The following is an 11,681-nucleotide window of genomic DNA, read 5'->3' as shown; positions in this document are numbered from 1 at the left end:
AATTTAGATCAGGCTAGTGTCTTGGAGTAGGTGAGTAATTAACTCTCCAAGACAACAAAACCAAACAAGTAGCTTATCTTGTGATAGAATAAATCCAATTGTCTCATTTGTACTCTGGGAAAGCTCCTCTTAAAGGAGAAGCACGAGCTCGTGTCCGAACCTGTGAGGGGATCAATCCCCCCTCGTTGGGAACGACGCCAGACACGCACGTATTACAAACGGTAAACCTCGGATTAACCATTGTCGAGGAGCCAGGGGTCACTTGTCGGTAAACCTTGGATTATTGTCAAGGAACCGGCAAGGGGATTGAGCTTGATACTCTGCCCTTGCGTGCTATCGGAGTGTAGACTGTTCCCCCAGGTGCATTTGTTGTGGTTGGTAACCTTAGTGACCATTATCTTTAGGATTCTACCGAGGTGACGGTGGAGGGAAGATCCCACTGTACCTGGAGCAGACGTCGGCTAGACTCACTTGGATTTTCCGGGGGTTCACTTCACTCGAGACGGTTAAAGTGGAGGAACTTGTGCCGGTCTATTCATTAAGCAGGTTGCCGGGGTAACTGTTCCACCCACCACTTCTGTACTGAATCCGGCGATGTTGGGCTTCATCACCAACTAGCGCTTTCGGTCTGGAAGGTTACTGTTTGTGCTTGGTTTGACGCCCTAGATTCTTTAGGCGTGTGATTCAAATTTGTTTGGTTCTTTAGAGACTTTAGGTGGTTTGATTTGAGATTTTACTTTGTTTTCGTGTGTAGTAGTTAAAAGTTTTAGCTGTGGCGGAATTACCGAGACAGTCCCGTAGACTTCGGGGCCAGTCTCCTGAAGTTGTTTCTGTGGCCGAATTGTTGAGAAGATCCCGTAGACTTAGGGGATCACCTCCTCGAGACGACCCGGGTAATCTAGAAGGTTTAAAGGTCCTTGTAACTCCTCCTAGTGGCAGTAGAGTAGGTTCACCTGAAGAAGGAGAATCTTCCTTGGTAGTCCATTCAGATTACCAAGGCTTAGAGACAGGTTATAATCCCGAAGCTGTTACAGTTTCTGAACTTGTTGGTAGTTTTTCGTCTGCTAGTGATACAGGTGAAGAACCTGAAATATCTGAGCCTGTTACTCCAACTTCTAGTGTTCCAGATTCACCGAGAATAGAAAGAGTTATCATCGAAAATCTTCCTACTGGTTTGATTGCTATTGAAGAACTTGCTCCAGAGGAAGAAATAGGCGTCTCTAACCTTGAAGATCAACTTACTATTGATCTAAGGGAGCGTGAATCCATCTTTTACAGTCCTCCTAGAAGTACTACTTGGTACCTTTCGTTAACCAATTATTTAGACAACTCAGGGGTAGGTTTTTCTACACCTCGTACTCCTTTTCCACCTGGAGGTATTTATACTCCTGTAAATATGTCTGGTCAGTCGTTCGTGTTTACTCAAAGTCCTGAATCTTTCTTACACGGCGGTCCTTCTGTTCCCACCGGGTATCAATCTCTTTCTGGTACCTTTGCGGGGGCATCTCCTCAACCCGTTGATCATGGGTTATTAGCTGGAAACATTGGTAATATACCATTGGGTGTAGGAGACATTTACATGATGTCAGGTTCAGTTCCCGTTTCCCAACCTCAAGGTGGCCAATTACCGCCTGGGGGGCAACCTCAGTTAACGCCTGGGGGGCAACCTCAAGGTACACAAATCGTGTCTGGGGGGCAACCTCAAGGTCAGTATGCACCTATGGTGCAATACATGCCTCAAGGTCAACCCCAGCCTCAATATGTACCCCAGGGTCAACCTCAGTATCAATATCAACCTCAAGGATGGCAACCTCAAGGATGGCAACCCCAAGGGTATCAACCCCAAGGGTACCAACCTCAAGGGTACTAACCTCAAGGTCAAGGTCAACCCCAGTATCCGTATTTACCTCAAGGTTATCAACCTCAAGGTCAATACTCGAGTCAAGGTTATCAACCACCTCAAGGTCAGTCATATGTTCCAAGTATGGGAACCGCACCTTACAATTATCAATCCTATCCTCAATCCGGTCATGGATCTCAGTATCCTCAACCTGTTACGGGTCAATACCCCGGAATGTTAGTGTGGGATCCATCACAGGGTCAACAGGTGTTGCAGCCAAGTATGCAGTTGGTACCTCAAGCTGGACAACCCGTAGTTTCTGGTCCACCCCAGCAACCGCAACCTGTCCAGTCAAATGTTCAAACTTCTGCAACTTCGGTAGTTACTCAGCCGCCAATTGCACCTAGTACTCCGTCTCAAACGGCTGCTGCAACTACCGCCACATCTACCATACTTACTTCTAGAGTATCGACGGCTCCGGTTTCTACTGTCTCTGCGACCACGCCTCAGACATCTTTACCGTTGTCTGGATCTACGATTCAAACCACAGTCCAGATGCCTACAAGTCAGCCTGGTACAAGTACGGTTGTCACTACTCAACCTCAATTTGTTCACCAACCGTACCAGGGACAGTACCAACCTGGGCAAGCTGTCCAACAGCCGGTTTACCAGTATCAACCGTATCCTGGGTACACTTATCAACAACCTCAACAACCCAGTACGGTCCGGTTAATCCTGGTTTTCCAGGAGGATATAATATCCCAAATGCGACTCCTGTTCCTAGTTATCCTGGATATCCTCCTCCTGGGACTGGTCTTGTGACCCAGAGTTTTAGAGATCCTAACCGGCAGTTACCGTTTATCGCAACTTTGGATTTACCAGACTTGACGCGCCTAACGAATGATCCAATTCAATATCTTCAGTTCTGGCCGCCAATGCCAAATAAGTTGCCCAGTGATATACCCAAGTTCGAAGGTAAGTCTGGAGAGGATCCGTCCAATCATGTGATGACTTACCACCTCTGGTGTGCTTCAAATTCTATCTCGGATGATTCGATCCGCTTACGTCTTTTCCAGCATACACTCATTGGTCTCGCGGCCAAGTGGTACATTGAGTTACCACAGGCCTCTTTTTACAATTTTAGCCAGTTAGCTACTTCGTTCTTAACTCACTTTCAGTTGCCGGTCAGATACGATAACGGCACGGAGTTATTAACTTCACTAAAACAATCGACGTCCACGTATATTTCTGATCACATTCATGAGTGGAGACGTCGAAGAAGGTTAGTGAAAGTTTTTATCCCGGACCAAATCTTAGCTGAATGGTTTGTTAAATCATTATTACCGAAGATTACTGAAGATGTAGCCAAGGCCGGAGTAGTTACTGAGGAGCAAGTCATTGCTCAGGCACAATACCTTGACTTAGTTTACACTCAGTCGGGTACGTTACACGAGAAGATTCCGGATCTTCCAAAATCGAATCAAATCGTTGCTGCTCCTTCGGGATCTCATGCCGCTGATGGTATGATTGGTATCGTGAATACTAAGAGCAAGAAGAAGTCTTCCAAGGCTTCAACTACTCCTATAATCACTTTGCCTGATTCCCCGACAGGAGAGTCTTCTCCTGAACATACCGCCGATATTCACGCTGTAGAGTCATCTACGGCCAAATCAAAAAACGGTGGAAAGAAGAAAGGAAAGAAGAAGGCTAAAGCAGACAAGGCTCCGAAGGAGAAAACAGAAAAGTCGGAAACCAATGACGAAAAGCGCAAACCTCGATATCCTTGTCTTATTTGTGAAGAGGATCATTTTACAAGAGATTGCCTTGATCGGGCCGAGGTTGTGAAAATAGTCAAAGGTTCTCCCACTCCTGCTGTGTTAAAAAATCCATTTCCGGAGTAGGAGAATAAGATGATAAGTTCTTCCTCGAATGCCAGTGAAGAACCCATTTTAATGATGTCTCATGTGAGGATTGCGACTCGATCACAATATTATGGTAGTAAGGCTCCTGTTGATGGTAAGGAAGCAGAATCTTCTCACTCTAACCCATCAACCTCAGCTCCTGGTTCCGATCCACTACAGATCGAGAAACCTAACCCGGATCTAGTAACCAAACCGCCCGCCAAGGGTGTACTTCGAAGGTCTGCTTTCAATCCACATGCGAGAGCGGCCCAGAATTACAACATTGTTGAGGACTTAGATGTTTCACCCTCAGCAATGTCGGCTTTAGAAGTGCTGCAATCATGCCCAGCACAGCGAAAATTACTTTTGTCGGCTATCGGAGCTGTTGATGTTCAGGACCCGAACCTGATAATCTTCGATCTAGAAAATAGTACACCGCGTCTCCCCCATCAAATGGCTTTCCAGATTCCAGTGATAGTCAAAAACAGGCCTATTCATCGGACTGTGATTGATGAGGGAGCTTCTACGTGTATTATGTCGATTCAATGTTGGAGATCGCTTGGTTCTCCTTCGTTGAACCAATCCCCCACCATCCTTAAGGCCTTTGATGGCTGTGGGTTCCATCCGTTTGGTATTCTACAGGAATTACCTATAGGGGTAGAAGGTAAAACCGTTAGTCTGGATGTGGAGGTGGTTGATGCCCCTCTAGACTACAACCTTCTTTTGGGTCGAAGTTGGTCATATGCTATGACAGCAGTCGTTTCATCGGTCTTCAGAGTAATTAAGTTTCCATATAACGGTAAGATCATGACTATTGATCAGCTGACATACTTTTCATCCGACCCAGCCTCTTCAGAGAGTATCCAGCATGTCGGTAAGACGACAATCCCTTATAGGGACGTTGGCGTAGGTTTAGTTAAAGATTCCGGTTTACTGGGAACTTTTCCTTTCCCTCCAATCAACGCAGACCCTTCATTTGCATCAATTCATATGATTACATCAGAAAACATTATTTACGATGATCCTTGGATTGTCCCATCTGAATCTGAGATAGACTCATTCGGTGATGCTATGCCTTTGAGTCCATATGAAATTGCTTATGAAGCTGTCATGTCTTTTACCGACTCGCGTTCAACCCAGGTCGACCAAATGAATGTGGTCAGTGAAGAATCACTTTTCACCTCAACCTTAGAATGGATAACGTTTCCCGAAGTCGTGTCATCTGACGAGCAACTTCGCGAAATCCTAAGTGTAGAAGATCTACCATGGGAAGATCTCCATCACAGATCTTCGTTTTTACCTAAGGATGATGCTTTTGAAAATGATTTTTCATCTATCTTTACCGCTGAATATGTCAAAGACGCTCAGGATCCAACGAAACATTCTGATTCAGAGCTGAATTTAGGGAATATTTCTCGTACTATTCCCATTGATATTTCAGTGAAGCCCGGAATTGAGGAGAACATTCATATAGGTGCCGCCTGTACAGAAGATGAAATCCAAACTTACAAGGCCCTATTCCAAGAATTCCGTGATGTGTTTGCCTGGTCTTACGAGGAAATGCCAGGAATCGATCCTGCCATTGTTGTTCATGAAATAAAGACCTACCCGGATACTAAACCCGTCCGGCAACGGTTGCGTCAGATTCACCCTCGAAAAGCGGCTGCGATTAAAGCAGAAGTCGAAAAGCTGTTGAAAGCAGGTTTCATTTATCCGATCCCGTTAACGGATTGGGTATCGAATATTGTTCCGGTCAACAAGAAACAAGGAACAATAAGAATCTGTATCGATTATAGGGATATAAATCGAGCTTGTCCAAAAGACAACTATCCTACGCCTTATATCGATCAAATTATTGATGATTGTGCCGGAAGTGAAATGTTTTCCTTTATGGATGGTTTTTCGGGCTATAATCAAATCAATATTCTACCTACCGACCAACCAAAAACGACATTCATTTGTCCATGGGGGACATTTGCTTATTGTAAATTACCTTTTGGGCTTAAGAATGCCGGGGCCACTTTTCAACGGGCGATGTCTTATGCATTTCATGACATCAAGCACATTGTGCAACCGTATCTCGATGATTTGCCTGCTCATTCTTTACATCGAGCTGATCACCTTGTCCACTTACGAGCAATCTTTATGAGGTGTAGGCATTATCGAATTCGGTTGAATCCCCACAAGTGTGTTTTCTGTATAGAAACAGGTCGATTGCTGGGATTTGTTGTTTCAAAAGCCGTCATTCGCGTCGATCCCTCGAATGTCGAAGCTATCATCAAATTGCCTCCTCCTTCGAGTTTGCGCCAACTCCAAAGTTTGCAAGGGAAAGCGAACTTTTTACGCCGATTCATTCCAAACTACGCCGAGGTCACTAAAGGTTTTACACGGTTGTTGAAATAGAACGCTCAATTCTTTTAGGACGAGATTTCCCAACAATCTTTTGATGCACTTAAACACGCGTTGACCCATGCACCGTTGTTGCATCCTCCCAACTACAACCAAGACTACTTCTTATACCTCGCAGCTTCGCATTCCACCATTGGAATGGTGTTAGTTCAAGAAGATGAATTCGGAGCGGAACATGTGATATATTATGTTAGTAGGACCTTAAATCCCACCGAGCTAAAATATTCGCATGTGGAGAAATTGGCCCTGGCAGCCGTTCAAGCTGTCCAGCGTTTTCGTCACTACATTCTTCTCCGTAAAACTACAGTTATTTCGGATTGCAACCCTATGATTTATATTTTGACAAAACAACTTCTGGGGGGCAAGTACTCTAAATGGATCGTTATCCTGCAAGAGTTCGACTTGGAGTTTGAGAAGTCCAAGTCTAAGAAATCCTTAGTTTTCGCGGAATTGATGTGTGATTTCCCACGTGCTGACACAGAAACTATGGCAGAGGAGTCCATTGCGGACGAATCTTTGTTTCTTATCAGTACTGTAGATCCGTGGTACGGGGATATAATCATCTATCTCCAAACCCAAACCTTTCGGCCTGAAGCTTCAAAGTCGGAACGTCGAAAAATTCGGTTTCAATCCCAGCAATACAAGATTATTGGAGATACACTTTATCGCCGGGGGGCAGACTTAGTTTTTCGACGTTGTTTAACTCACGAAGAGGCTGAGTGGGTTTTGAATGATTGTCACTCTGGAGCATGTGGCGGTCATATGTCTGGGTATGCCACAACTCAGAAGGTGTTGCGCGCTGGCTACTTCTGGCCGTCTATGTTTAAAGATTGTATCATTGCAGTCCGGAAGTGCCACAACTGTCAAGTGTTTGATCGCAAGATACGTGCACCACCTACTCCTCTCCACCCTATAATTGCCGTTGGTCCATTCGCCAAATGGGGTATCGATTTTATTACTTGTAACCCTCACTCGGCCGGGGGGCATGCGTATATCATCCTCGCGGTTGATTATTTTACTAAATGGGCCGAGGCGATGCCTACATTCGACGCAAGCGGAAAAACAGCTGCAGTTTTCATATTCAATCATATTATAACTAGGTTTGGTGTCCCACAAGCAATCATTACTGACCATGGGAGCCATTTTCGAAACATCATGATGACTGAACTTACAAGCCAGCTTGGCTTGCGCCACGATAGCTCTACTCCTTATTATCCGCAAGCCAACGGTTTGGTTGAGTCTATCAACAAAGTTATAGTTATCATGATCCGACGAACCATTGGTATTCATCGGTCGAATTGGCACAACATGTTATTTTCAGCGCTATGGGCATACCGAACCTCAGTGAAAACTTCAACAGGGTTCACTCCTTTCCAGCTAGTTTATGGCTTGGAAGCTGTGTTACCCATTGAATGCGAAATCCCATCACTTCAAATGGCTGTCGAATTACTTCCAGCTACTTCCGAAGAGGAGAAACGTTTATTGTACTTAGCTAAATTAGATGAGACTCGACGTGACGCTACATTGGCAATCGAGACTCACGCGAAGCGAATGAAAGCTTAGTATGATAGAAATGTGACCCCTCGAAGTTTTTCGGAGGGAGACCTAGTGCTATTATATGATCAAGCTAACGATAAGCTAGGTGCTGGAAAATTCGTTCCTATGTGGCATTGACCCTACATTGTAAAGCGAAAGCTAGCAAAAGGGGCTTATGAGCTGGTAGATTTTGATGGGGACTCTTTGGGTAAACCCAGAAATGGACTTTACCTAAAGAGGTATTATGCTTAAATGGTGGGTATGGAGAATTTTTAGTTAGGTTAGATTTTCTTTCTAGCTAGCGTGTTTGTTAGTTTAGTCAGTGTGCTTAGCTTAGAGAGTGTGTTTTTCGTCGTTATTCTGGCTTATCTTGGTTTTACTCTTGATATTGCAGATGTCGACGCCTCTCCAAACATACATCGGATTTGCTGATGGTGCTTGTCGTAGTACACGGAATATCTCTTCCGCAGCTTGGGTTATCTATTCGCCCTCTGACGAGTTAGTTTCTATGCATGGGGTAAGCCTCGGTCAAACAACGAACAACATTGCAGAATACAGTGCAGTGGTTGAATTATTATCCGAATCTATTTCATTTGGAATTCGACGTTTGATAGTGAGGTTAGATTCTCAACTTGTTGTATTACAGCTTAATAGAGTATATGCCATTAGAAATCCTGTGTTATTAAGGTTGTTTTTGAGAGTGCGTCTCTTGGAACGTGAATTTGATTACATTGAATATCAGCATATTCCGAGGTCTTTAAATACATTAGCAGATGCAATTGCTTCTCGAATGTTAGACAGACATTTACGATAATCATGCAAGTAAATTTAAAAACATTTCATCACATATGTTAAACAAGATAAGCCGGTAATAGTGATATATATATAGATAGGAGTGTGTCAAAAAATATACATCGTCTTCGATCATAGGTTGAAAAACACCTTATGATCGGCAAAATGATAAGTACAAAAAGTCAAAAATGTCACATGTGTCTACAAAGTGACTAGCCAATCACTGGTGGTGCTCCCTATACGACACCACCGCACGGGCTACCTTACACAAAAATCTCCTAAATGGTCCAGGGACTGCGACTACATAGCGCTGAAGTCTGATAGGAATATCATCTATGGTAGTCTCAGGTATATCCACCGTCAGACGCTCTAGATCCTGCTCCAACTCAGCTAGTGACTCTGCAGCCGCGTCCTGTGGGGCCGGTACCGGTGCAACTGGATGTCTCCTCTCAAAAGGCCGGAGGTTGGCTGGGCGCTGTGGACCAACATATGCATTTTGAAAATTTTTACTGTCAGTTTTGAGACGATATATATAAAAAACAAAAAAAAAAATACATAATTTGAAAACTTGTGAAAAATAAAGTACCTCTGTCATCCCATTGTTCTCCCTGTGGAAGAACCATGTCCGGATCACCTCGAAAATCTACTCCGGCATACGGAAAGTCCTGGATCGAAAAAACCTGGTCCTCTAACCAGTGAAAATAACTATCAGAGAATTGAACAATCGCCGTGCCCTCGTCACGATGCCGGGCCATCACCGTAACCCATTGTATCAGCTTTGGCTCCCGAGGACCCAAGTTTTCAACAGTGAGTTGCTGAGGGATCAGCATCGGAACTCTCTCTAAGGCAAAGCTCACAACTAGAGGCCCATATCCAAAGGTCTTCAGTTGTCCGTTCTTTGCCCGAGTCAGTTGGCTCTTCATGTTAGCCGACACAGCTTCACACCAGTTGAAAATGGTGCCTTGGAAACAGTCAATCGCCATCCGCATTTGGGACCCGGTGGCAATATGTAAAGCGGCTGCACCGCAAATTCTGGTAACCGTGAAAGCGATAAATTTGAGTTCGCGCAGAGAGATGTGTTTGATTTCTACGCCTTTCGCATGGTGTGCATTGGGTGTGCACCAATCTGCCCGGAGACTAGCAAGGGATTGGCCACCCGGCCTAGTCCCGGCTAGATTGAGTTGCTCGCCTCTATTTGGCAAGCCAGTGAGAAAGTATATGTCAGAGGGCTCTATCTCGAGCTGGTGCCCTCCGATGTAAGAGCATTGCTCATGAATGTTCCATCTCTCAACCAGCCATTCCAAGAATCTCACCTAAGCCCTCATGCCAGGTATGGCCCAGTATTTATATAGTCCGCATGCTTTTAGGGCATCAATGGAAGGTTGATGTTCAATTGCGGCTAAATCAACGTCCTCGTGCTCTCTTTCTCTCCAATCCAACATGGTGAGTGCCCTACACACCAAGAAACAAAGATTAGAATTGATTTGGGAAATTTTAAATGGTTGTTTGTGGAGTTTGGGGTTTCAAATTCCGCCTTTCGCGGGGGACGCACCCCGCATTTAGGACACAGAGCGTCGGGACGCAGCTGGCCTGAAGGTGGGCTGCGTCCCCCGACCTTTTTCCTGTACAGGAAAAAGTCGGGGGACGCAGGTAACCCTAAGGGCACCTGCGTACCCCGCAGAGCGAATTTTGAAACCCAAAACCCCCCAAAAATCAAAACTAAAACCTAAAACAAAATTTTAATCGGATGAAATTGAAGAGGAGGATGTTGTGAAATACCTGGAAGAGACGACGTTTGATTCTGACGGTCGGATTCTCCGCAGCGACCACGGGAAGTTTCTTGCGAAAAGCCCTTTTTTCAACCTCAACAGTAAAATGGTAAAAATGACATGGTAAAAAGTCTTTTTATAGGTTTTTTGGATGAATGAATGCTAGGTTTATTCATTTTCCACCATGGAAGGATATTTTTCAATGTATTTTTGCCTATCTTAAACAGGTATGAGTAATGTGTCGTTTTTGTGCAGGACAAAGGGATTTAGAGGGAAAATTGTCATTTTTCACAAACCAAAATATCAGAGTCATCTTTTAAGCCCTTTTCTGACTCCTAAAAAATGAAAAGATTGCCGAGCGTTTCTTTTACACTCGTTAAAACGGAATTAAAAGACGGTCCCCTTATAGCTCTTTTCTGACCGTAAAATCAGGAAAAGATTGTCGGGTTTTTGTCGTTTCAAACTCGATACGGAAATAAAACGACGTGTCCTTGATCGCTTTTTACTTTTCAGGTCAGTGGCACTAATTATGAAAGTACTCCTTGGTCGCAAGATCAAGCGGTTCCCCCAGGTATTATTTTATACTTTTTCGGGCTTGAGGGACACAAATCTACGAAAAAGTTCAACTTGGAGTCTTCTTAAGTTTTTCAGACTCTCTAAAATTGAAAAACGCCGAGTTTCTCCTATACTGGGCTCGTTAAACATTTCACAGTAAAGGACCTGTTCAATTACAAACAGGAACGAACCACTCCTTCCTAGGGTTCGAATCAAAACTAGGTTGGACTCATCCGAAGGATGAGCTTATAATCAAGCATATGTTATCCTCCTCAAGCTTGTTAAAAATAAAGAGGTACTTGCCAGAAATGGTGGGGGAAAAGAGAGAAGAATGAACCTGTTTGTTATCTTTTGTCTCAGAAGAAACTTTATTACCACTCTTGGACACGACACTTTTCATTCACCTGGGTTGGGAAATCTTTTGCCTCACAGTTGATCAAACCACTTTGAAAGTCTTCAGCCGGGTTCCGGGGATTAACTTTGAGTCGTTTATCACCAAGCCATCTGTCGTGTCGTTATGTGTTCAAGAGGTCTGCAAGCAAAACTTTCATCTGCAAAATACTTGTCATCCATTTGACCATCCCTGAGTCAGTCCTTACAACAACATTTCTTCAACTTGAACAATGATTTCGTGTTGTGGGCTTGCCTGCAACGGGTCGCTTTCTATCGACATCAGCACATTATCTAGAGAGATGACTTAGAAATCGTCAGTACCTTGAAGTCTGCATGCATCAATGGCAGGTTTCTCGCCTTTGACGTCAGTTTACATCATTGACTTTCAATCGAAGGATTCCGTGAAATGTTCGACATCAACTCATTTATTCACATCTAATGGATTGTACTGGGTACTTTGAGAACCATTGACATTACTGGTGGTCT

This window comes from Pinus tabuliformis, chromosome 3_2 (assembly GCF_031772625.1).
Source record: "Pinus tabuliformis cultivar Carrire ecotype Pingquan chromosome 3_2, CPIR1, whole genome shotgun sequence".
NCBI lineage: Eukaryota > Viridiplantae > Streptophyta > Pinopsida > Pinales > Pinaceae > Pinus > Pinus tabuliformis.
Note: the sequence above shows the minus strand (reverse complement) of the source record.